Below are 25,824 nucleotides of genomic sequence, written 5' to 3'. Positions count from 1 at the left end.
ACTTACGATCAGAGCTGCCCTGCCCTGGCACGTAGTCACAGTTAGGTAGAACAGTTATAGAAATTTTACTCTTCATCTGTCTTTTGTGGGATTTTGGGTAGAAAGTTTATGGGTCCAGAGTGGGGACAAGTCCTAGCTGTCAGATAGCCACTCGTTGACCCTTCCTGTTGTCTCACAGGTCCCCAAGGCTGCTGCTTTCCCCAGGGTCTGCCATTTACTTCAAGGAGCAGCAGCCAGAAGATGTGTCACAGCACGTTCTTCAGCGTCTCACGTAAGGGCCGCAGTGAGCGTGTAAGTGGCAAGAGTGTGTCAGTGTGTGTGAGAGCACGTGGCTGTGTCTGTCTGTGTCTGCTCGTCTCTGCATGGGTGGGCACATGCTGACTGGATTTAACCTTGTGTATATGACTTTTGCTTTTCAGGTTTTGCAACTCATTTTTAAAGTTAGAATAAAAAATCCTCAGCCGGGTTATATTGTATGTACTGACATGGAATGTACCCATGTTGGCTTAAAACCCAGTAAAACAGACGATGATGGGCAAGAAAAAACCCAGAAAAAAAGCCCAACAAGATGGGCAAGAAAAAAACCCAGAAAAGAATCCCAAGACGGGCAAGAAAAAACCCAGAAAAAAAACCCGAAGATGGGCATGAAGAGACCCAGGAAAAACCCCCAAGATGGGCAAGAAAAACCCAGAGAAAACCCAGAAAAACAATTCCAAGAAGGGCAAGAAAAGACCCTGAAAACACCCAGAAAAAATCGCAACCAAAGTATAAATATATAAATGTCTTTCAAATATATAGAGAATTGTTAAATTATTTAAAATACAAAATAACATAAATCAATATCTGCATGTAAGATCCATAATACCAGTAATACTGTATATATCTTATTATAGTGTATTGTAAGAAATAGATATAAAATTGATATAAATGTATTTATGTTTATCATATCTATCATTTGTTATATATTACACCATATTGATATACTTTAAGTTTTTTAAAGCAGTTTAACATAAAGGGGGGTTTTGTTTTTTATTTGGCAAAAGCAGGGGTTTTAGTACAAAAATGATAGATACAAATAATATAAAGGTAGAAATCTAAGTATAGAAACAGATCATAAATAGGTAAAGGCTAATATAAAATTAAAAATCTAAGATAAAATAAGTTGTAGCAGTAGATATGGTACATAATTTAAAAATAATTTATTTCTATTATTTGAATAGGACACATATTATATATCATGATTAATATAATGCTTAAATATAAACTATAAATATAAATGTGAATATAGTCATGCAAGCTATAAATATAAAAATATTTCAATATAGTTTAAAAGAATAGAGTTTTTTTGTATCTGTTTAGTTAGTATGGGATTTTTATTTTAAATAATTAAAACTACATTTCTATCATGCTTTTAACATAGAAATATACAATAAATATAGAAAGATATTTTTAAAACCACAAAATATAAATAAAAAGAAACAGTAGGAATACAAAGAATATATTTTATAAATTACATGCTACATCAATGTCCACTATAAATATGCATGTGAATATAAATACGAAAAATAGGACTATCAAATTGATTTTAATAGGATTTTAAACCAAGGGGGTTTGTTTGGTTCTGGTCGGATAAGAGGCAGGTTTTTGGCATTTATTTCAGAGCAGTTTTTGGCTGGGGTCGCCCCTGTTCTTTTTTGCCGCCTTCGCTGCCCGCAGCCCCGAGGCGCGCTGCGCCCCCGTCTGGGGCGGGCGGCAGTGCTGCCTCCTTGTGGGCAGAGCGCGGTACTGCAGGCGTGCGCCGGCAGGCAGGCGAGAGGCCGCCATGCTGGGAGTGGCGTGTCGCGGGTGTCTCGGACTTTTCGTTGACCTTCTCGAGATGGCGGGGAAGTGGAGGACCCCGGTGGGCGTAGGTGAACTGCCTGCATGGAATACCGACGTCATGGCGGCCCCGACGGATTTTTTTGTGGCGTTTGAAGCGTATCCGATACATGCTGTGGGCTCAGCGTCGCCGCCGGCGGGCGTATTTCTGCGGGTTTGTGACAGGCATCTGGGTTAACCTGGCCTGTCTGCGCCGGGGTCCTCTCATGCCCGCGCTCCCGCCCACAGCGAGCCGAGCCGGGCTGAAGTGTTCCGAAGAGCCGAGTGTGGCCGAAAATAACCGAGTTTAGCTTAAGAGACCAGGATAGCCTAGTGTGTAGCTGACATTAGCCGCGTTAGGACAAAGAGCCGCGTGAGACCGAGGTTAGCCAGTAGCCGGGAGTGGCCTGGTGGCTCCTGAAATTCCACGATAGGCAGGATGGTTCCCAGACCCAAGCTGGCCCCAGTGCCAAGTCGGGCTGACGTGATAGCGCCTCGTGGCTCCTGCAGTGTGCCATCCAGAAGCGGGGCAGGTGAGTTTTGTTTGCCAGGGAAAAGGGCCGTGGTTTGTGTGGGGGGGGCTGTGGCTGGGGGTGGCCGGCTGGCTCCTGAAATTCTTTGGTATGCAGGGTGGTTCCCAGACCCAAGGTGGCACCAGTGCCAAGTCAAAACTTCACTTGTCCTAGTTTAGATTTCTGATGTGGAGGAGCAGAAGTGCCACCTGATATGGAATTTGGTGCTCTCTGTGGAGTGACATCGTGTAAAATTTCTGTCCCAGAAATTCTGTCACGATGGCTCTGCTCCATAAAGAATGACACGGCCTGATTGTCAGCAATTTTTGCTTCTGCAATAGTGTAAAAATGCTAAAATTTGAACACTGCCTATAATTTCAAAAGAAAATATTTTAAAACTTGAAGTGATAGCTAAAATTAGGCCTGAAAGGTAGCAAGAGCAGGTAGCAAGAATATTTCTCCCTGCTTGTAGATATACTTTTCATTCAAAAATTTGCTGATGGAGAGATTCTTTCATGTATTTAGTGACCTTTACAGATGTATTCCCCTAGTGTTTTGAGTTGATAGAATCATGGAATAATTCAGGTTGGAAGGGGCTCTAAAGATCACCTCATTCCAAGCCTGCTGCCGTGGGCAGGGACGTGGTTCCATAGAGCAGGTTGCTCTGAGCCTGATGCCAGAGCACCAATGGGCCTGGAACATTTCCAGGGATGGGGCAGCCCCAGCATCTGTGAGCAAGCTGTGCCAGCCAGGTGCCAGAGGAGGAAGAAAGCCCTTCCCACGTGGAGCAGAGGCTGCTGCAGCTTCGCGTAGCCTCGTGTCACCGAGCGTGTGAGACAGAAGAGCCCTTCCCGTGGAGGGGTATCGGCGCTGACGGATCTTTTTTGGGAGAAGCGGAGCAATGGAACGCCAGAGCAGCCTTCAGTTCTTCTGGCAGAGCTGGGAACAGCTTGAAGCAGGAGCAGAGCTGGCCTGGTGCCTGCCAGCTCTGCAGGCAGTGGGGATGGAGAAGCTGCAGTTACCTGTCTGTTTGGCTGAGTCTTTAAAAAGGAGGCACTTTTCTGTACTTCCTTTTCTATAAGCATTACGTGCAAGTTCCCCCTAGAAGTCCAAAGGCAGCTGTTTTCTTAGCAGGAGGAAGTCAGGAGGAGGCAAAGCGGGCAAAGACATCAGATAAGTCGGGATAAAATTCTTGGCTAACCTGTTTTTTCCCCTTCCTCCAGACAGCCAGTTCTGAAGCACTGAGCAGAGATCTGCCCGGGAGGAAGAGCAGAGCCAATCTCTGAGAGCTGACGTGCGAGCTGTGGTGAGGACAGCTGCTCCCTGCCTGCAGCCTGCCTTGGTGTGGGAGCTGCCGAGCTGCCATTCCTGTGGTGGGAGTGTTTCTCCTCTCATCGAGCCAAGCCAGAGACCTGCTAGGGAAGGAGCAGGTAAGGTTTAAGTACTGAGGTCTCCCCAGTAAGAAGTGAGGTGACAAAAGGAAATGGCCTGAAGTTGCAGCAGGGAAGGCTTAGATTGGCTTTGAGGACCAATTTCTTCACTGAAAGGGTGGTCAGGCATAGGAGCAGGCTGCCCAGGGCAGTCCCCATTGCTGGAGACATTTAAAGCATGGCAAGATGTGGTGTTTAGGGACCTGATTGGGGTGGGGGCTTGGCAGTGCTGGGGCAGCAGCCGGGCTCGATGACCTTAGAAGGCTTTTGCAGCCTAAAGGACGCTATGGTTCTGGAAAGCCTCGACCCCTGTGGCTCTAACACAGCACCTGGATGCTGACGGAAGGAGGCTGGTGATAGAGCCTGGAGGTCCCTGTCCCACGGGGAGGGAGAGGACAAGGCAGTGTCGCCTGCAGGGAGGGTCTCGTCCCCAGAGGGCAGTCAGCGACTCCATCCCTGCCCGGGGCTCTGGGTGCAGCCTCGGGGTGGACACCTGCCCTCAGGTTTCCCTCTGGGCACCCGGGAAGGGAACCGGGTCCATCCGTGTGGCAGCTCCAGGGCCTGCAGGCTTTGGGGCTTTGCAGCTGTGTGCCTTGTCACAGGGTGGCAGGGACGTGACGCTGCCTGGGCACGCTGCTGGCCTGGGATCCTTGCTGCTTTCCTCCTTATCCCATATGGATTTAGCAGCAATCTTCTTCTATCTTTTCTTTAAAACTGTCCTTGGGAGAGTGCAAAGAGAGGGTAATCAGTTATGTCAAAGCCTACATATTTTACCTGTTGGCACTTAAGAGAAAAGACAAAAGCCTGCTTGGCATCCTTCTGCCTGGAAGTGATTGTGACCCAGGGAAGTGAGGAAGGGGCTGGCCGAGGTCACTGAGGCTCTGAGATGGAGGTGAGTTTGCATCCCAGTTTATTGGAACGGAGGCTCATCAGAAGTTTCCTCGGCTGTCTAAGGCACAGAGCCCTGGAGCCCAGTAAGCCTGAGCTGCTGCATGCTTGCTGTGAGCCTTGGGGTGAGCGTGCATCGTTGCAGGCTTGGGATGGATTGAAATGTGCTGAGGAAACCGGAGGGAGGGAGGGAGGGAGGGAAATGCTCTGTTAACATGTGCCAATTCTTCTGTCAGACTCATCACGGCAGGACGGCGTGAAGGCTGAAAGCGTAAGAAGATGTGGAGGGAAGCAGAGAATCTGACAGGAGCATCGAACGCGCGAGCGCACGAATTTTGCTTTTTGCTTGGATGTAAACTCAGGAGTTGAAAGGAATTTGGGAGTGAGAAGGGACATTTCAGAAGGTGAAGAAGAAAAAGAAGTTGTTGTTGTTGTTACAGGCCTGGCAAAATCTTTTGTTCTAGCTAATAAAAGAAGTTAGTTTAAATAAAAAAAAGAAAAAAAAAAGTAGTTTTTCTTTACCTATTATATTCATTGGTGGTATATGGTGTGTTGTTTAATTTCTTGGTATGATTAACTCAGTGTAAGTTGTTTTTTGAGTGAACTAACTTTCTGGATGGGTTGGTTTGTATTTGAGACAGGATTGATTTCAATAGGTTTCTTTCATAGACTTGTGACAGGTATTACTGGGGTTTTGGCTTTGTTTACTGTATGCATAAACATCCAGCTTTGGTTGGGCCAGGTGGGCTGCCAGAGTTTGTGGGTGTGAATTTATTCGATAGCTTTTGTTAAATGCAGTGTTTAATTTTTGACAGGTTTTTCAATGTAGTGGTTTTAAGGTGGTTTTTAGAATTGATTGTATGGTTTGATGTTGTTTATAGTTGCTGTCCGGTAAGGGATGTGGTATGAGTACTTGAACCTTATGGTTTTGGTTTTCCTAAGTTCCGTTTTCTTTCTGGTTCGATAGGTTTTTTTAGTTTTATTTTTGGTGCCAGGGGTATTCACGTGGTGGGTTTTTATAGGCAATATGTTTTTTAATTTGGGTAGTGATATTTTTTAGTATTTTAACAGTTTAGATTTTTTATTTTTATGCTTTGAATTAGTTTTCTTTTAATTTTAAATTAAGATTTCTAGATTATTGGTTTTTATTTGTGCATTAGCATAAAGGTAGAGCTTTGGGGGCTTCTTTTAGTACTGTTTAGGGTCAGTTGTACAGTTTTGAGTCTAGTGAGTTGGTTTGATTTAATTTTTAGTGGGTGTTTGTTTTTCTTAGCAGTTGTGTCATTTTCAAGGTGTATTTGAGGTTTTTGGGGTTTTTGAGATACTGGTTTAGGAGGACGTTTATGATGAGCATGTGCGCAGGTTTTGGGCTAGTTGAAGTGGGATTTAAAATTTATTTTGGGTTAGGTTTATTTGAGTGTTTATGAGGGTTCAGTGTTGTGGGATGTTTGTTCCGTTAGTGATAAAAATAGGTTTTGTTTTGATGTGCTGCGATGGGATGAGCGTGTGCTGCGTGCCGGTGCTGACAAAGGTACGGTATTGTTGTGGCTCTGATGTGTCGGGTTAATGAATTTATATGGTTTAATATAGAGATGAAAATAGAAATAAATATACATTTAAAAAGAAATATAACATTAGAGTGGTAAACATACATATAGAGAACAGATACATATATAAAACTATAATTCATGGTATAGAATTGTAACATCATATAGATAAATGATAGTCTATTATATATATGCACAAAGATATATAAATATAGATTGTAAATATGAAAATACTTAAATATAGTTAAATTGGGGGTTTTATTAGGTTGTAGACCTCAGCGACCGGCGCGATGTCTTCGGTGCCGGCGGTGGCGTCCGCCGGTCCCACCCTCACACGCCGGGACAAGGCCCCGGGCGCCTCTGCCACGGAGCTCCGGAGCGCTCGGGGCCGCCGCTTCATCGTCATTTTCTCCTCTGCAGGGCCCGCTGAAGGACCGGGAACGCCACGGGACCGCGCCGCCGGCTAAGGGGTGATTTTGTACTTTAAATTGTTAATAAACCGTTCTGAACCGCTTTGGTCTTGTGTCTACTTTTGGTATCGGCGCGTCCCGGGGTGAGGGCGGGGATCTCCCGTTCCCTTCCCGGTTCTGAAGCCGCTCCGTGACCCCGATCCCGACGGTCGCGGGGGAGGAATGCGGCCGTGAGGGGGGGTACAACTCCAGGTCCTCCAGGCCGCCATCTCTATGATAATTATGTGCCAGAGGGGATTTTCGGTCCTCCCAGCCCCCGTCTCTATGGTTTCAAGATGGCGCTGAGAATTTTCAGTCCTCCCAGCCCCCGTCTCTATGGTTTCAATATGCCAGAAGAGATTTCCGGTCGTCCCGTCCACCGTCTCTATGGTTTCAACATGGCGGAGACAATTTCCGGTCCTCCCAGCTGCCGTCTCTATGGTTTCAACGTGCCAGAGGGGTTTACCCGGTCGTCCCGTCCCTTTACTCTATGGTTTCAAGATGGCGGAGACAATTTCCGGTCATCCCGGCTGCCGTCTCTATGGTTTCAACGTGCCAGAAGGGTTTATCCGGTCGTCCCGTCCCTTTACTCTATGGTTTCAAGATGGCGGAGACAATTTCCGGTCCTCCCAGCTGCCGTCTCTATGGTTTCAACGTGCCAGAAGGGTTTATCCGGTCGTCCCGTCCCTGTACTCTATGGTTTCAAGATGGCGGACACAATTTCCGGTCCTCCCAGCTACCGTCTCTATGGTTTCAACGTGCCAGAAGGGTTTATCTGGTCGTCCCGTCCCTTCTCTCTATGGTTTCAAGATGGCGGAGACAATTTTCGGTCCTCCCAGCTGCCCTCTCTATGGTTTGAACGTGCCAGAAGGATTTAACCGGTCGTCCCGTCCATTCTCTCTATGGTTTAAGGATGGCGGAGACAATTTCTGGTCCTCCCAGCTGCCGTCTCTATGGTTTCAACGTGCCAGAAGGGTTTACCGGTCGTTTTGATTTGGTTCGAGGCAGGAGTTTTTTTTTTAAGTAATAGAAGTGTTATAGAAATGTGAATCTTAAGATAGAAATAGATAATAAATATATAAAGGGAGATTGCTAAACTATGACTACAAATTGAACTATAAATATAGGTAAGTAATATGAAGAGTTGTAGTATAGAATATAAATAACATGATACGGCAATATAAATTATAAATGGGAATATAAATATAAAAATAGGTAAGTATAGTTTAAAAGAAAGGGAATTTTTTGGCTTTTATTTAAGTAGAGGCAGGGGTTTTATTTTAAATAAGTGTTACAGAAGTAAAAATCTTGACGCAGAAATATATAATCAATGTATAAAAATATGTATAAAAATATATAACTGCTCGCATCAGATGTAATATAGAATATAAATTTATGTACAAATTGAGATTGATAAAGATAAATGTATAAGTAAGCAATATACATTAATGTACATTATAAATGCAAATAGGAATATAAAAATCAGACATAAGGATAAAACCTATTTAAATATTGTTTGAACTAAAGGGTTGGGGTTTTTTTTATTCTTACTGGGTTAGAGGCAGGGTTTTTATTTTAAATGATATGAATGTAGATGTTATTGGTATATATTTCTCAATATTGAGATATACAATCAAGATATAAATATATATATAAACACAAAATATAAGTAAATAGAGATAATAGGAAGAGATGTAATGGAGAATACAAATAACAGCATACGTAAGTATACATTTTAAATGTAAATGTGAATATGGACCTGAAAAACAGAATTTTAAAAAATATTGAAATACAGTTGAGAAGAAAGGGTTTTCTTTTTGGCTTTAACGTGGGTGGAGGCAGGGGTTTTATTTTAAATAATGGAAGTGCTACAGAAGTAAAAATCCTCACACAGAAAGATATAATAAATATATAAAGATCTGAATAAAAATACGAAAAAAAAATAGAAGTAATAGGAAGAGTTGTAACAGAGAATATAAATTTATAAATAAATCGGAAAATAGAAATGCAAAATCGAACACACATCAGTATAGAATTTAAATATAAATGTGGATCTAAATTTGAAAAATATTATTTAAAAAAAAATGAAATACAGTTGAAATGAAAGGGGTTTGTATTTGGCATGTATGGGTGGACGCAGGGGTTTTATTTTGAATCCTGCAAGTGTTAGAGAAGTAAAAATCCTAAGAGAAATGTATACTTCCAATGTAAAAATAGGTATATTTCGAGCGGGGCCGAATTGTTCGGTAGAGGCGAAGAGCCGAGTGTTGCCGAAAAGAGGCGACTTGAGCCGAAGAGCCGAGTGTGGCCGAACAGAGGCGACTTGAGCCGAAGAGCCGAGTGTAGCCGAAAACAGCCGAGTTTACACTAAGAGCCGATGATAGCCGACTGGCATCGATAGCCGAGGGTAGCCGACACTGGCCGCATTTAGACAATGCGCCGAGTGTGACCGAGTTTAGCCCAAGCGTGCCGAGTTGGGCCGAAGAGCCGAACTGAAACGAGTTTAGACCAAGAGCCGAAGCAAGCCGAATTGAGCCGAGTTTCTTGAAACAGAACCGAAGGACGCCGCAGCGCTCTCCCTGCAGGTCTCCGGATCACACGGCAGGGGGCGCTGTATAAAGTAAGTATAAAATATCAACTATCTATAAGAAGGAATAAAAGCTCTATGTCATGTGCAGCAGTAGAAAATTTCAGGCTGCCAGGGAGTAAATAGTTTTCTTTACATCATTTTCGTTTTGCAGTTTTTTTTTACTGCCAGGTAGCCCGAAAGTTTCTAGTGCTGCTTTTTTATTCTAAAGCTAGAAAGGAAAACCAAGATTAGACATAGAGGGAAAGAAGGAAAGAAAAGGAAAACAAGAAAATAAGGAATGGAACTGAAAGGAAGAAAGAAAGAAGGACAGGAAGGAAGGAAGGCAGGCAGGCCAAAGAAAAAAAACCAAGGAGGGCAAGGAGAAACGCAGGGGAAAAAAAAAAAAAAAAAAAAAAAAAAAAAAAAAAAAAGGATACAGACTTGGAGATGCGCAAGAAAAAACCCAGAAAAAATCCCCAAGATGGGTAAGAAATAAAATCAGAAAAAAAAAAAAAAACAAAAAAAAAACAAAAAAAAACCAGGATGGGGATAAAAATTTCCGGAAAAAAACCCCAGAAACAAAGAGAAAAAAAACCCCAAGATGGGCAAGAAGAAACGAAGAAAAGAACCCAAGAAATGCCAGAAAACGTCAAGGAAAAAGGGAGTAAAAGCCCCAAGAAACAAGGCAAGAAAGAGAGGCAATAGAGGCCACAAAAAAGGCAAGAGAAAACCCAAGCAATGCCAGGAAAAGGTACGAAAATGGTTCTGCCAGGTGCGATCAAGGTGAGCGGGTTCAGTCTCAGGTACAGGAGATGAACAAGTGTCAGATTAGCTCGGGGCACTGCTGTGCAATGCAGCCGTGACAGGATTGATGTTTAAATCTAGTTTAAATGAATTGGGGATTGTTTGGCTTTTATTGGGGTATAGGCTGGAGATTTCATAAAAGGTATAAAAATAGAAATCCAATTATATCCTATATATATCGATATCGAGAAATATTTAATATACGTAAATATAAGTAAAAGAAATATGTTGTGTAAAAAGAATATATCTATTATTGTATAAAAAGGTATTCTCTCCAATCTATAAGATATCTATAAATATAATAAATGAAAATTACAAATGTAAATGTGAATAGAATTACGACAAACAAAATAATTTTTAAAATTTTAAGTGTGGTTTAAATAAAGGGGTGTCTGTGGTTTTTCTTTCGTTAGAGGCAGGGGTTTTATTTTAAATAATATAAGTACTATAGAAATCTAAATCGGCATAGAGAAATATATAATAAAAATCTAAAGTTGTAATACTAAACTATGAATTTAAAAAGAAATAGAAATAGAAATCTATGTAAGTAATATGAAGAGATGTAATATACAATATAGTAAATATTATACAGTAATATAAATTCTAAATCTAAAAGCGAATATAAATGTGACAAATAGATGATGGGGGCTCGGAGCAGCCCAGGTGTGAGTGTGAGGATGATGAGGGGCTCGGAGCAGCCCAGGTGTGTGTGTGAGGATGATGAGGGGCTCGGAGCAGCCCAGGTGTGAGTGTGAGGATGATGAGGGGCTCGGAGCAGCCCAGGTGTGAGCTGTGAGGATGATGAGGGGGTGGCTCTTGCCGGGGCGAGGCGGTTTTAACGGGGGGAGAGTTTGCCTCTGTACATTTTTGCATGGAGCTGCTGAGTGGAGGGGTTTGTGCCGAGGGACGAATCTTTGTGCCGGGGAGCAGCAGCCGAGCAGGTGAGCCCGTGTGCGTTTGGAGCGGGGAATTTTGTCCTTCCCCTTTGCAATTTCATCTTGCCAGTCCCTCCCCGCTTCCCCAGGAGCAGAAATGGAGCTTATGAGGACGAAAGGGATTAAGGAGGAGGAAGCAGCTCCTCTTCTTTTATTGTCTGCGTTTGAACTGAGGGGATCCCTCTTCACTTGTGGTTTTAAGGGCGTTGATTGCAGGAAAAGCTGCCTTTTCCAGGCTGTTGGGGGTATCCCGGGGGTGACAGGGAATCCCTGCGTTCTATTTGAAGGGGAATGGGAAAAGTATTCTTGTGGTGTTATGGGTTTGGTTTGAAGGCAGCCACCCCATTTTCATCACCCTAGGGTTGAAATGGAGGGGGCAGCCGCGGTGTCCCTCCTTTTCAAGGCTTTGAATGGAGGTGGAAATGGCCCTTTGCCATCAGTCGAAGGCTTTCATTTGAGGAGCGCCCCTTCTTTTGTGCTCTCGTAGGGGACGAACGTGAAGGGGAGAGGACACTTCTTTGCCCTTGTTGAAGGGAGGCGAGCCCCGCCTGCGGCGTCAGTTTCGGGCTTCGGTTGCGGGAAGCTGCAGCTGTGGCAGCGTTTGCAGGGCTGCAATGGGGCCGTGCCGCTGCATGGGAGGGCGCTTGTGGTGGCCGCGGCCCGGGCCGGAACGTTGCCGCTCGGGAGCGGCGCTGGCACGGCCCGGGCAGCTGCCGGGGCGCACGGGGGATTTGGCGCGGCCGGGCCGGCCAAGGGCGGCGGTGGCGGCGCGGGCGCTGCTGCGGCGGCCCGGGCGGTGCCGGCCGCTCCGGCCGCTCCGGGCGCGGGGCTCGGGCGCCGCCGCCACCCCCGGGCCCGGTGCCGGCCCCGTCGGGCAGGGGCAGCGGGCGCGGCTCTCCGGGCCGGCGCCGGCCCCGCGTGCCGGAGGAGCCGCCGGAGGAGCCGGTCTCCTGGCGGGAGCCGCGCTCCGTCCGGGGCCGGCAGCGAGCGCGGGCTTCGGCTGCTCGCAGTGCTGGGGCGGTGCCGCGGTTCGGAGGCGCTTTTTCGGCATTGATTGCATCGCTGTGTTCGGTTTGCAGCGGGGGTACGCTAAGGGCTACGGGGTTCTTCCTGACTGCTGCGGTTCTCGGTGCCGGTGGGGATGATAAAGGTTCGTTTCGGATTGGGTTTTGTAGTCGGATATGGTTTTTTTGCCGGGGTATTATGTTTAGAAAGGCGCGCAATGGTTTTTACGGGTCGTAGCGCGAAGCAGCGGTTCGGATTTTAATTCTGTTGAGGTGGCTTTTATTGGCGTGAGCGGGTAGTGTTTGTTTCGGTGGGCTTTTGAGGTAGCGTCGTGTCGTTCATAGCAGCGGGTTTTTAATCTCGAGAATTGCATGTGTGTTTATCGTCTTCCAGGGCTTTTATTTATTTGGTTGGTTTGATTGTAGTGTATGTTTTATGGTTGCGGGTAATTTGGGAGACATTGTTTATGGTTACGTTTGTCTTGAGTCTTTGTGTTTGTTTCTAGGTGTTATTTTTATTTTGATAGCTTGAGGCACTATGGGTTTATTCAGTTGGGAATAATATTTTTGTTGCAGATTTAGGCTTATTTGGTTTTTGGGATTATTCTTGTTGGTGGCTTCTTCATTTTCTTTTTTGTTGTTGTTGTCTTTTAATGTATTTGAGTATGGTTTATCAGGGTTTTTTTTGGGAACATGGTATTTATATGGTGGGTTTTTAAAGTATTTTTTTACTAGGGTAGTTAATTTCTTAGTTTTTAGCGGTTGAGATGTTTTCCATTTTGTTAATTAGTTCAGTTTTTAAAGTTATTTTTACAGAGGATTGTTTATTCTTTGAGTTAGTGTAGAGGTAGAATTTTGTCCGGTTTTTTTTTTTTTTTAGTAACGTTCAGGGTGAGTGGCACTGTCTGGAGTTTAGAAGATTGGTTTGACTTTTTTTTTAGTACCTTTTGTAATTTGCTGTGTGTGTTTCTGTAGGGTTTTCTTTTCTTTTGGTTCCATTTTTCGGTCGTGATGAGAATTGTTATTGACAAGAGTGTTCTTTGTTTTTTCTCTGACACTTGTTTGGCTGTTGGAGGTGTCTCGATGTTTTTGGAAGATATTGGTGGGAATTTGATGCTGGTTGTTCTGTCATTTCATTTAGGAATTGGATTTTAAATATACAATTATAACTCTCACTATATTGAAACAAAAGAAATAGATGTGTAGAAATGGGAATGAGCCAACGTTATTTTTATATATTCGGTCAATTTTTAAAATTTAACATGGAACATAAGTCATTATATGTTACAATTAGCTATTCTATTTTTTAATAGAGTATTGTGTATGTATACAGATATATGAATAGAGAATATAAATGGAAATACAACCCAAACAAAAATACAAATATAGAAATGTATTTCAACTATATGCAGATATATAAAAAATTAGTAATAAATTGTAAATATACAATAACATAAATTGATACAATATATAATGCAAGTAATACTGTATATATCTTATTAAAATATATTTTAGGAGATGGATATAAAGTAGATATAAATATAGTACACGGATGTGGTATATCTATCATTTGTTGTATATTATGATAAATATAAATATAAAAAAAATTAAGGTAGTTTAAAATAATGGATGGTTTTGTTTTTTCTTTGCCGAAGCAGGGCTTTTAGTGTAAAAATTACAAATACAAATAATATAAAGGTAGAAATCTAAGTATAGAAATACATCATAAGCGCATTAAAGATTTATATAAAAATTATAAATATAAGAAAAAATAAGGGGTAGCAGCATATATGGTACATAATTTAAAAAATAATTCCCGTATATTTTTGACTAAGATGCATATTATATGTAGTTATGAATATAATGCATCAATATAAACTATAAATATAAATTTGAATATAGTCATACAAACTATAAATATAAAAATATTTCAATATAGTTTAAAAGAAGGGTTTTTTGTATTTATTGAGTTAGAAAGGGATTTTAATTTTAAATAATAAACGTGTTCTAGAAATAGAATTTCAAAAATATAAATATAGAATCAATACATAAAAATATTTATAAAAACACAAAAGATAAATAAATATTATTAGTAGGAATAGACGTAATACAGTATAAGGAATAGACATAATATACTGTACAAATTACATACTGCATCCATGTCCACTATAAATATGCACTTGAATATAAATACGAAAAATAGAAATATCAACTTTATTTAAATATCATTTAAAAGAACGGAGCTTGTTTTGGTCACGTCGGATAAGAGGCAGGTTTTTGGCATTTATTTCAGAGCAGTTTTTGTCTGGGGTCGCCCCTGTTCTTTTTTGCCGCGGTCGCTGCCCGCAGCCCCGAGGCGCGCTGCGCCCCCGTCTGGGGCGGGCGGCAGTCCTGCCTCCTTGTGGGCAGAGCGCGGTACTGCAGCCGTGCGCCGGCAGGCAGGCGAGAGGCCGCCATGCTGGGAGTGGCGTGTCGCGGGTGTCTCGGACTTTTCGTTGACCTTCTCGAGATGGCGGGGAAGTGGAGGACCCCGGTGGGTGTAAGTGAACTGCCTGCATGGAACACCGACGTCATGGCGGCCCCGACGGATTTTTCTGCGGCGTTTGAAGCGTATCCGATACATGCTGTGGGCTCAGCGTCGCCGCGGGCGGGCATATTTCTGCGGGTTTGTGACAGGCATCTGGGTAAACCTGGCCTGTCTGCGCCGGGGTCCTCTCATGCCCGCTCTCCCGCCCTCAGCGAGCCGAGCCGGGCTGAAGTGTTCCGAAGATCCGAGTGTGGCCGAAAATAACCGAGTTTAGCTTAAGAGACCAGGATAGCCTAGTGTAGCTGACATTAGCCGCGTTAGGACAAAGAGCCGCATGAGGTTAGCCAGTAGCCGGGAGTGGCCTGGTGGCTCCTGAAATTCCACGATAGGCAGGATGGTTCCCAGACCCAAGCTGGCCCCAGTGCCAAGTCGGGCTGACGTGATAGCGCCTCGTGGCTCCTGCAGTGTGCCATCCAGAAGCGGGGCAGGTGAGTTTTGTTTGCCAGGGAAAAGGGCCGTGGTTTGTGTGGGGGGGGCTGTGGCTGGGGGTGGCCGGCTGGCTCCTGAAATTCTTTGGTATGCAGGGTGGTTCCCAGACCCAAGGTGGCACCAGTGCCAAGTCGGTCTGTTTTGACAGTGCCAAGTCAAAACTTCACTTGTCCTAGTTTAGATTTCTGATGTGGAGGAGCAGAAGTGCCACCTGATATGGAATTTGGTGCTCTCTGTGGAGTGACGTCCTGTAAAATTTCTGTCCCAGAAATTCTGTCACGATGGCTCTGCTCCATAAAGAATGACACGGCCTGATTGTCAGCAATTTTTGCTTCTGCAATAGTGTAAAAATGCTAAAATTTGAACACTGCCTATAATTTCAAAAGAAAATATTTTAAAACTTGAAGTGATAGCTAAAATTAGGCCTGAAAGGTAGCAAGAGCAGGTAGCAAGAATATTTCTCCCTGTTTGTAGATATACTTTTCATTCAAAAATTTGCTGATGGAGAGATTCTTTCATGTATTTAGTGACCTTTACAGATGTATTCCCCTAGTGTTTTGAGTTGATAGAATCATGGAATAATTCAGGTTGGAAGGGGCTCTAAAGATCACCTCATTCCAAGCCTGCTGCCGTGGGCAGGGACGTGGTTCCATAGAGCAGGTTGCTCTGAGCCTGATGCCAGAGCACCAATGGGCCTGGAACACTTCCAGGGATGGGGCAGCCCCAGCATCTGTGAGCAAGCTGTGCCAGCCAGGTGCCAGAGGAGGAAGAAAGCCCTTCCCACGTGGAGCAGAGGCTGCTGCAGCTTCGCGTAGCCTCGTGTCACCAAGCGTGTGAGACAAAAGAGCCCTTCCCGTGGAGGGGTATCGGCGCTGACGGATCCTTTTTGGGAGAAGCGGAGCAATGGAACGCCAGAGCAGCCTTCAGTTCTTCTGGCAGAGTTGGGAGCAGCTTGAAGCAGGAGCAGAGCTGGCCTGGTGCCTGCCAGCTCTGCAGGCAGTGGGGATGGAGAAGCTGCAGTTACCTGTCTGCTTGGCTGAGTCTTTAAAAAGGAGGCACTTTTCTGTAGTTCCTTTTCTATAAGCGTTACGTGCAAGTTCCCCCTAGAAGTCCAAAGGCAGCTGTTTTCTTAGCAGGAGGAAGTCAGGAGGAGGCAAAGCGGGCAAAGACATCAGATAAGTCGGGATAAAATTCTTGGCTAACCTGTTTTTTCCCCTTCCTCCAGACAGCCAGTTCTGAAGCACTGAGCAGAGATCTGCCCGGGAGGAAGAGCAGAGCCAATCTCTGAGAGCTGACGCGAGAGCTGTGGTGAGGACAGCTGCTCCCTGCCTGCAGCCTGCCTTGGTGTGGGAGCTGCCGAGCTGCCATTCCTGTGGTGGGAGTGTTTCTCCTCTCATCGAGCCAAGCCAGAGACCTGCTAGGGAAGGAGCAGGTAAGGTTTAAGTACCGAGATCTCCCCAGTAAGAAGTGAGGTGACAAAAGGAAATGGCCTCAAGTTGCATCAGGGAAGGCTTAGATTGGCTTTGAGGACCAATTTCTTCACTGAAAGGGTGGTCAGGCATAGGAGCAGGCTGCCCAGGGCAGTCCCCATTGCTGGAGACATTTAAAGCATGGCAAGATGTGGTGTTTCGGGACCTGATTGGGGTGGGGGCTTGGCAGTGCTGGGGCAGCAGCCGGGCTCGATGACCTTAGAAGGCTTTTGCAGCCTAAAGGACGCTATGGTTCTGGAAAGCCTCGACCCCTGTGGCTCTAACACAGCACCTGGATGCTGACGGAAGGAGGCTGGTGATAGAGCCTGGAGGTCCCTGTCCCACGGGGAGGGAGAGGACAAGGCAGTGTCGCCTGCAGGGAGGGTCTCGTCCCCAGAGGGCAGTCAGCGACTCCATCCCTGCCCGGGGCTCTGGGTGCAGCCTCGGGGTGGACACCTGCCCTCAGGTTTCCCTCTGGGCACCCGGGAAGGGAACCGGGTCCATCCGTGTGGCAGCTCCAGGGCCTGCAGGCTTTGGGGCTTTGCAGCTGTGTGCCTTGTCACAGGGTGGCAGGGACGTGACGCTGCCTGGGCACGCTGCTGGCCTGGGATCCTTGCTGCTTTCCTCCTTATCCCATATGGATTTAGCAGCAATCTTCTTCTATCTTTTCTTTAAAACTGTCCTTGGGAGAGTGCAAAGAGAGGGTAATCAGTTATGTCAAAGCCTACATATTTTATCTGTTGGCACTTAAGAGAAAAGACAAAAGCCTGCTTGGCATCCTTCTGCCTGGAAGTGATTGTGACCCAGGGAAGTGAGGAAGGGGCTGGCCGAGGTCACTGAGGCTCTGAGATGGAGGTGAGTTTGCATCCCAGTTTATTGGAACGGAGGCTCATCAGAAGTTTCCTCGGCTGTCTAAGGCACAGAGCCCTGGAGCCCAGTAAGCCTGAGCTGCTGCATGCTTGCTGTGAGCCTTGGGGTGAGCGTGCATCGTTGCAGGCTTGGGATGGATTGAAATGTGCTGAGGAAACCGGAGGGAGGGAAATGCTCTGTTAACATGTGCCAATTCTTCTGTCAGACTCATCACGGCAGGACGGCGTGAAGGCTGAAAGTGTAAGAAGATGTGGAGGGAAGCAGAGAATCTGACAGGAGCATCGAACGCGCGAGCGCACGAATTTTGCTTTTTGCTTGGGTGTAAACTCAGGAGTTGAAAGGAATTTGGGAGCGAGAAGGGACATTTCAGAAGGTGAAGAAGAAAAAGAAGTTGTTGTTGTTGTTACAGGCCTGGCAAAATCTTTTGTTCTAGCTAATAAAAGAAGTTAGTTTAAATTAAAAAAAGAAAAAAAAATGTAGTTTTTCTTTACCTGACTATTATATTCATTGGTGGTATATGGTGTGTTGTTTAATTTCTTGGTATGATTAACTCAGTGTAAGTTGTTTTTTGAGTGAACTAACTTTCTGGATGGGTTGGTTTGTATTTGAGACAGGATTGATTTCAATAGGTTTCTTTCACAGACTTGTGATAGGTATTACTGGGGTTTTGGCTTTGTTTACTGTATGCATAAACATCCAGCTTTGGTTGGGCCAGCTGGGCTGCCGGAGTTTGTGGGTGTGAATTTATTCGATGGCTTTTGTTAAATGCAGTGTTTAATTTTTGACAGGTTTTTCAATGTAGTGGTTTTAAGGTGGTTTTTAGAATTGATTGTATGGTTTGATGTGGTTTATAGTTGCTGTCCGGTAAGGGATGTGGTGTGAGTACTTGAACGTTATGGTTTTGGTTTTCCTAAGTTCCGTTTTCTTTCTGGTTCGATAGGTTTTTTTAGTTTTATTTTTGGTGCCAGGGGTATTCACGTGGTGGGTTTTTATAGGCAATATGTTTTTTAATTTGGGTAGTGATATTTTTTAGTATTTTAACAGTTTCGATTTTTTATTTTTATGCTTTGAATTAGTTTTCTTTTAATTTTAAATTAAGTTTTCTAGATTATTGGTTTTTATTTGTGCATTAGCATAAAGGTAGAGCTTTGGGGGCTTCTTTTAGTACTGTTTAGGGTCAGTTGTACAGTTTTGAGTCTAGTGAGTTGGTTTGATTTAATTTTTAGTGGGTGTTTGTTTTTCTTAGCAGTTGTGTCATTTTCAAGGTGTATTTGAGGTTTTTGGGGTTTTTGAGATACTGGTTTAGGAGGACGTTTATGATGAGCATGTGCGCAGGTTTTGGGCTAGTTGAAGTGGGATTTAAAATTTATTTTGGGTTAGGTTTATTTGAGTGTTCATGAGGGTTCAATGTTGTGGGATGTTTGTTCCGTTAGTGATAAAAATAGGTTTTGTTTTGATGTGCTGCGATGGGATGAGCGTGTGCTGCGTGCCGGTGCTGACAAAGGTACGGTATTGTTGTGGCTTATTTATATGGTTTAATATAGAGATGAAAATAGAGATAAATATACATTTAAAAAGAAATATTACATTAGAGTGGTAAACATTAATATAGAGAACAGATACATATATAAAACTATAATTCATGGTATGGAATTGTAAGATATTATCATATAGATAAATGATAGTCTATTATATATATGCACAAAGATATATAAATATAGATTGTAAATATAAAAATACTTAAATATAGTTAAATTGGGGGTTTTATTAGGTTGTAGACCTGTTTTTATTAATAAATCATATAAATAGAAATAAAAATTCAGATACAAATATATAGGGAAATACAAATATCTATAAATATTGATATTAAATAAATCTAAGTAAAAGAAATATACAATACAGAAATTTTCTATCTATGATTATATTAGAGGGCATTCTCCCTAAGATATATATAATATCTATGAATATAATGAATAAAAATTATCAATCTAAATATGATTATAATTTTGAAAGATAAAGTTACTTGTTAAATTTTAAATGTGGTTGAAATAAAGAAGTGTCCTTGGTTTTGATTTGGTTAGAGGCAGGAGTTTTATTTTAAATAATAGAAGTGTTATAGAAATGTGAATCTTAAGATAGAAATAGATAATAAATATATAAAGGGAGATTGCTAAACTATGACTACAAATTGAACTATAAATATAGGTAAGTAATATGAAGAGTTGTAGTATAGAATATAAATAACATGATACGGCAATATAAATTATAAATGGGAAGATAAATATAAAAATAGGTAAGTATAGTTTAAAAGAAAGGGAATTTTTGGCTTTTATTTAAGTAGAGGCAGGGGTTTTATTTTAAATAAGTGTTACAGAAGTAAAAATCTTGACGCAGAAATATGTAATCAATGTATAAAAATATGTATAAAAATATATAACTGCTCGCATCAGAGGTAATGTAGAATATAAATTTATTTACAAATTGAGATTGATAAAGATAAATGTATAAGTAAGCAATATACATTAATGTACATTATAAATGCAAATAGGAATATAAAAATCAGACATAAGGATAAAACCTATTTAAATATTGTTTGAACGAAAGGGTTGGGTTTTTTTTTATTCTTACTGGGTTAGAGGCAGGGTTTTTATTTTAAATGATATGAATGTAGATATTATTGGTATATATTTCTCAATATTGAGATATACAATCAAGATATAAATATATATATAAACACAAAATATAAGTAAATAGAGATAATAGGAAGAGATGTAATGGAGAATACAAATAACAGCATACGTAAGTATACATTTTAAATGTAAATGTGAATATGGACCTGAAAAACAGAATTTTAAAAAATATTGAAATACAGTTGAGAAGAAAGGGTTTTCTTTTTGGCTTTAACGTGGGTGGAGGCAGGGGTTTTATTTTAAATAATGGAAGTGCTACAGAAGTAAAAATCCTCACACAGAAAGATATAATAAATATATAAAGATCTGAATAAAAATACGAAAAAAAAATAGAAGTAATAGGAAGAGTTGTAACAGAGAATATAAATTTATAAATAAATGGGAAAATAGAAATGCAAAATCGAACACACATCAGTATAGAATTTAAATATAAATGTGGATCTAAATTTGAAAAATATTATTAAAAAAAAAATGAAATACAGTTGAAATGAAAGGGGTTTGTATTTGGCATGTATGGGTGGACGCAGGGGTTTTATTTTGAATCCTGCAAGTGTTAGAGAAGTAAAAATCCTAAGAGAAATGTATACTTCCAATGTAAAAATAGGTATATTTCGAGCGGGGCCGAATTGTTCGGAAGAGGCGAAGAGCCGAGTGTTGCCGAAAAGAGGCGACTTGAGCCGAAGAGCCGAGTGTTGCCGAAAAGAGGCGACTTGAGCCGAAGAGCCGAGTGTGGCCGAACAGAGCCGACTTGAGCCGAAGAGCCGAGTGTAGCCGAAAACATCCGAGTTTACACTAAGAGCCGAGGATAGCCGACTGGAATCGATAGCCGAGGGTAGCCGACACTGGCCGTATTTAGACAATGCGCCGAATGTGACCGAGTTTCGTCCAACCGTGCCGAGTTCGGCCGTAGAGCCGAACTGAAACGAGTTTAGACCAAGAGCCGAAGCAAGCCGAATTGAGCCGAGTTTCTTGAAACAGAACCGAAGGACGCCGCAGCGCTCTCCCTGCAGGTCTCCGGGGCACACGGCAGGGGGCGCTGTATAAAGTAAGTATAAAATATCAACTATCTATAAGAAGAAATAAAAGCTCTATGTCATGTGCAGCAGTAGAAAATTTCAGGCTCCCAGGGAATAAATAGTTTTCTTTACATCATTTTCGTTTTGCAGGTTTTTTTTACTCCCAGGTAGCCTGAAAGTTTCTAGTGCTGCTTTTTTATTCTTAAGCTAGAAAGGAAAACCAAGATCAGAAACAGAAGAAAAGGAAAGGAAAAGGGAAGGAAAGGAAAGGAATCAGGAGCACCAGAGGGAAGGGAAGGGGTGAAAAGCAGAGTGAAAAAAGAAAAAAGAGTTGGAGCGAAAAAGAGAGGGCATTCGGGAGGAGCGTTGCTGCCTCAGGTCCTTCCCCGCCCAGGGGCGAAGGACCCGTTTGATGCCCGGGAGGGACTGCAGCTCCCGGTGGCGGAGGACGGAGCTGTGGCTGTCAGCCCGAGACTACAACTCCCGGCAGGCCGTGCTGCCGGCGAGGCGTGTGACGCAACGGCTGGCGCGGCACCGGAGTGGCTGGCGTGCCAGGCGGCCGCGCGGGGCTGTGCGCGGGCTGCTCCCGGCCCCTGTGCCGCGCGGGACGGCGCGGGGGCTGCGACGCCGGAGGGGCGAAACCTCCGTCTGGCCGCCCGCACGGAGCTGAGCAGCGCGGAAGGGGCGTCGGCCCGGTTCTTCGGCCTTACTGAGCGGTAGCGATGGCGGAGGGCGAGGCGGTGCTTTGCTGCCGCGGGCCGGGAGCTGCAGGAGCCGCCCCGGGCGAGCGGCGCCGGGCGCTCCCGCGGTCCCGGTGGGGCGGCTGCCCTCAGGCTGGCGGAGGCGCAGCAGCCCCCGAGCTGCAGCCGTCTCCCTCGGGCTGCTGCCGGTGCTGCGGGCGGAGGCGGCTCCGCCGCGTGTTGGGCGTTGCGAGCAGAGAGCGCTGCGATATCGCCGGAATGACTGGGCTGCTGTCTGCGCTAGTGCTCGAGGCTCTTTCTGCCATGCAAACGGATGGAGCGGCGCTGAGCGGTAAAGCCAGAGATGGCCGGGAGAATGCCCAGCGCAGGGAGCAGGCGGGCTGTATCCTTCCGATGGCACAGGTGCGATCTGCAAACTCATCCCCTTCTGTCCCTGCCCTCCCGAGCCCCAGGGAAAGTGCTTTCCAGCATTGTCGGGCTTCTGAAAGACAAAACTTGTGATTTGACACTAGCATCCAGAAAAGCTTTCTGTCTAGATTAGCAAATGCCTAAATTGTTCTTGGTTACATCCCATGACCGGTTTTAGGCAGTGACTTTATAGTGCTTTTAGGATTTTCTTGTACCAAGGTGAGAAAATAGGCAGGTCTGATAGTGGTTTCACTTTTTTTCTACTTCACGTTCCATGAGATTCTTTTATCCAAGCACTTGTTTTAAAATTGTACTGTAGGCGTTTATGGTTCACTTTTTTTTTCTTTGCAGCACCCGTGACTTTTTTTTTTCCCTAAATCGGGAGTAAATATAGCTGAGTAAAATGACCTTGGTTTTCTTCTTTCTTTTTCAACTGAGTTGTTTTTATTAAAAATCCTATTTGCCTATAGAAAAAGTGGGTATGTCCTGTAATATATCCTAGCTTTTCTTGTTTACAGGGTACTCAGAAAATATGTCTCCCTTAGAGTCCCACAGAAACGTTCTCAGTGCGATCTCTGTCAAGGTATGCATTTACAAATAAGTGATCCCTTTAGATATTTGACTGTGTACCTTTTCCTGTAATTCAGAGCTTGCGTTCCGTGGCTTTTATGATAAACCTATAAAACATGTAAAAATGGTTTTGCACATCTTAATCGTTGCAGGCAGCACTAAGTGGATTTAGAGCCTGTTCTTGACCAGACAAAGGGAAAAAGTGTGACTTTGATGCTGAACTTGTCATTTTTCATTGGACTTGTCTTTAATTATTCAGGAATAGAGAGAACTAGAAAAAGAGAGAAATAGAATTGGTTATTGAGCACTCCTCAAATGCTCACCGTGATTCAGTGCAGAGCCGAAGTGAAGGGTGATGGAACAGAGCTCTGTGCTTTAGAAGGAAATAAATTTAAACCTGACCTCCACACAGTGTCTCACTAACTTCTGTTGTTTTAAAATACCAAATACGTTTAGGAAGTGTTGGAAGTTAGTATTTTGGGAAAGAAATGGCAGTTCCACAGAACATTGCATTTAACAGAGGCTCTCGGAACGATTCATGTTGTAACTGCTGTCACTGCAATCGGTTGGTGGTTCAGCCTTGAAATGTGCACTTGCCCTTCTATAAAGCACTGTTTTGTTTGCCTTTCAGTGCTATGAGTCTTGATAAATTGGAGAAGAGCCCAAGAGAAGTTTTTCATCCCTTGATATAAAAGGTAGGAAGTGACTTTTTTTGGTTTGGTTCTTTTTCTTTATTATTTTCTGGAAATAAAAGTAATTAAGTATAGGTACGACTGGTTTGTTTCTTCCAGTAGCAGGTGATAATAATAGTAGTAGTAATAGTAAAAATAATAATAGAAATAATAATAATAATAGTAACGTAATACTACTTAAACTGTCTTTATCCATTGAACTGGCCATTTCAAATCAAAACTTGTAAACACAAATCCAACCATCATCCTTGTAGAATCTTTCACAGCAGTGGGCTAAAGATCCTGGTTTTGTTGACAGGATTTATCGGTTCTGGAAGAACAAGAGGGAAGTACAAGCCTAACTACTTCTAGCTCACAGACCCGTCCAGTGAATACAGCTTTGTATTTTGATGGGCTTGTGATGACTTTGAAATCGATTCCTCATTACAGTAAAAAAAAAAAAAATGTTTTTTTGAACGTGACAGCAGAAATAACTTTCAGTACCAACTTAATAATAATAGATCACCAATTTAAGTTAAAAATTCATGCTATACTATCAGAATTTAAAGGTAAAATATTATGTATTAGGTGATGGTATAAAGTGTATGTTCTAATGTGTAGGATGTATGCAAAGATAGATACATACCTGAAAGTCCTTAGAGGAAACAAATTTTTATGTCTGCTGTTTTGACTGTTTATCATACAATATTTGGTTTTATTTCCCAGGGATCGGTGAATTTTAACTTTGGAGTCCTCTGTGCTAAGGATGCTCGGCTTACAGATGATGAAATGTTCAGTAATGGTGAGTTTTTCACCTTCTCTTTAGTTGCTATGCTGATCTGAATAAGAAAAAAACAAAAGCTAGAGAAAAAAAAATGGATGGTTTATTATTTTTTTACGCTGTTATGTTTGTTTCCTCAGTATTTGCTGCAGCTCTGCTTACCCAAACTTTGGGTTCCTTCTGTCCCACTGGGAGTCGCCGGATTTGGTTGCATCTGGTGAAACTCGCCCTGAGACCTTGGAGAACCAGCTCAAACTACGTGAGAGCCATTTGCAGTTCTCTCCAGACACCTGGAGAATGGGTGATGCTTCTGAGGATCTGGCAAGTGTACTTCTATCAAAACTCAGTCTGTGAAATTTCTGGGGAAAACCCTTCTGTGTACCGAAGGGTTCAAACTCTGGTGAGGATCCAGTTATCAGGTGCTCACCTGGATGGTTCCAGCTCTTAAAGCGAACACTTGTACTCTTGCCCTGTAGTTTATATCTATCGTATTTTTGTTATTTTGCAAGATTTTACGGCTTTGCAAAATATTGTGCATTTGACTCTTTGGAACCTGTCAGATCGTTCTTTGGTGCAGCACCACCTCATGGGACACTTGGCTGCTGTCCTGAAGGGGTTGGTCGTAAATCCTGGAGGGTTTATAAGTCTTCTGTCCCCAGGGAGCTATCGTGCTTTGTTTGCTTTTGTTCTGTTTGTTAGGCGCTGCTTCTCACTGGAAGTATGAATTTCAAACTACCCTGTTCTTTTTTTAACTGTTTTCCTGGTTCTCTCCCTACGGCAGGGAAAGACTCTCGTGTCCTTGTCGTCAGGCTCGGTGCTGTCCAAAAAGATACAGAGACTAAAACAATCCTAAGAAGCAAAATATGACTGCAGGGAAAACAAGCTGGAGAGAACAAAAGGTGGTATTGTTATCCTTACCCTCTATTAGAAACATCCACTGTGCTTTGATGCTGGTAGCTGCCAGGGGCTTGTTAGCTCTTTGTAGGCAGGTGTGGGTGTTCACTTGTAGGTTTTTTCTCTGGACAAGTCAATTCAATCTTTGCTAAGCTTATATTTGCAGATTACTCTCTAGCACAGTCCAGCATGACATTTTTGAATGTTGTAAAAATACCATGTTACTTGGAAATTGCTAATGATGAGAAGCCTTAGGGGAAAAAGAAGATTTCAGGGTTGGAAGATGTGAGAAGAATTTTGTGGGGATGTTAGACTGAAATAAAGTGCACTTGAAGCTGGACTGGCATGCTGGCAGATCCCCTATTAAAGAGTAGTGCTTAAATTAACCTGGGGGTTGCCCATTGTTTCTGTAGAAATCAATGTTTCCTGGTCTTCAGAAGTAAGCTGCTTTGAAACGCTGGAAGGTGCAGCATAGTGACAATCCCCGTGCTTTGGATTAAAAGTAGATTTCAGAAGGGTGATAGGCTTTTGTCTTTTCCTAGAAGTCAATGTAATCCTATCGAGGAGTTTTTAATTCTGTGTTGCCATGTCATCCCTCAGAGCCCTGTCGTACTAATCGTCATACAGATACAAAACAAAAAATCAGACCCTGTCCCAGCCACTTGGAGCCCAGAACACGATTTCCTCGGGCTGCCATTTGTGTGCCATCGGTACTCACCACGGAAGCGAGCCGGGGATGTTGC

General features: G+C 43.3%; 4 long non-coding RNA genes and 1 other non-coding gene across 5 annotated transcripts in view; all 5 read left to right on the top strand.

The window, feature by feature from the left end:
* Window positions 1–25,561, top strand: part of LOC141725731 (uncharacterized) — a 34,433-nt gene extending 8,872 nt beyond the window's left edge. The window contains exons 2-6 of the long non-coding RNA XR_012577425.1: window positions 22,684–22,748; window positions 23,367–23,430; window positions 24,133–24,208; window positions 24,328–24,508; window positions 24,969–25,561. This is a non-coding gene — a long non-coding RNA (uncharacterized LOC141725731). The remainder of the gene's footprint in view (window positions 1–22,683; window positions 22,749–23,366; window positions 23,431–24,132; window positions 24,209–24,327; window positions 24,509–24,968) is intronic.
* Window positions 2,049–5,197, top strand: LOC141725708 (uncharacterized). Its single transcript, XR_012577411.1, has 3 exons — window positions 2,049–2,390; window positions 3,593–3,799; window positions 4,924–5,197. It is a non-coding gene; the product is annotated as an uncharacterized LOC141725708 (long non-coding RNA).
* LOC141725712 (uncharacterized) lies at window positions 5,229–6,747 on the top strand. Its single transcript, XR_012577418.1, has 2 exons — window positions 5,229–6,218; window positions 6,655–6,747. It is a non-coding gene; the product is annotated as an uncharacterized LOC141725712 (long non-coding RNA).
* On the top strand, window positions 6,474–6,582 carry LOC141728367 (small nucleolar RNA SNORA57). The gene has a single exon (XR_012579296.1). It is a non-coding gene; the product is annotated as a small nucleolar RNA SNORA57 (small nucleolar RNA).
* LOC141725705 (uncharacterized) lies at window positions 13,778–17,980 on the top strand. The gene is made up of 3 exons (XR_012577409.1): window positions 13,778–15,010; window positions 16,237–16,443; window positions 17,556–17,980. It is a non-coding gene; the product is annotated as an uncharacterized LOC141725705 (long non-coding RNA).
* Window positions 25,562–25,824: the final 263 nt, after the last annotated feature.

The sequence above is a fragment of the Zonotrichia albicollis genome, chromosome 2, assembly GCF_047830755.1.
Source record: "Zonotrichia albicollis isolate bZonAlb1 chromosome 2, bZonAlb1.hap1, whole genome shotgun sequence".
NCBI lineage: Eukaryota > Metazoa > Chordata > Aves > Passeriformes > Passerellidae > Zonotrichia > Zonotrichia albicollis.
Note: the sequence above shows the minus strand (reverse complement) of the source record. Positions and strands in the feature narration are given on the sequence as shown.